Here is a 486-nt window from a genome sequence, read left to right on the forward strand (position 1 = left end):
AATCAAGAATTATGCACGCACAAATCCAAGTGAGTCTAATTTCTCTCCATAAACCTGTGGTATTCACACTGGACTGTCACTACCTGATACTAGCGCATGTCTGCCACCAATATTAGGAAGAGCTTTGGTGCAAAATCTTGTTAATCAGGCTTTTTCTTTCATAGCTCTATTCTCATATATGAAAGACTTACTAAAAGGAACGCCATCACAATAAAATCAGGGTCCCCGAAAGGTCAATCGCTGAGCGTTTTGTAGGTAAAGCTTGAAAACTGACTTTAAAACTTGCAAAGCGATGCGTGAACGTGAAAGTTTTTATTGTGGAGGTCCTAAATGTGCATGTTCACATAGACTTTTTGTTCACTTGGTCACTTGAATGGGTGTTGTCGATGGTAATGTGAATGTAGCTAAAGGGATTTATGTTGACTGTCCAGTTGAGTTGAGTCCACTATCTCAATCTGTGAGTCCAGGATGTTACCTTAAGGGCGG

The sequence above is a fragment of the Oryzias melastigma genome, linkage group LG14, assembly GCF_002922805.2.
Source record: "Oryzias melastigma strain HK-1 linkage group LG14, ASM292280v2, whole genome shotgun sequence".
Lineage (NCBI taxonomy): Eukaryota > Metazoa > Chordata > Actinopteri > Beloniformes > Adrianichthyidae > Oryzias > Oryzias melastigma.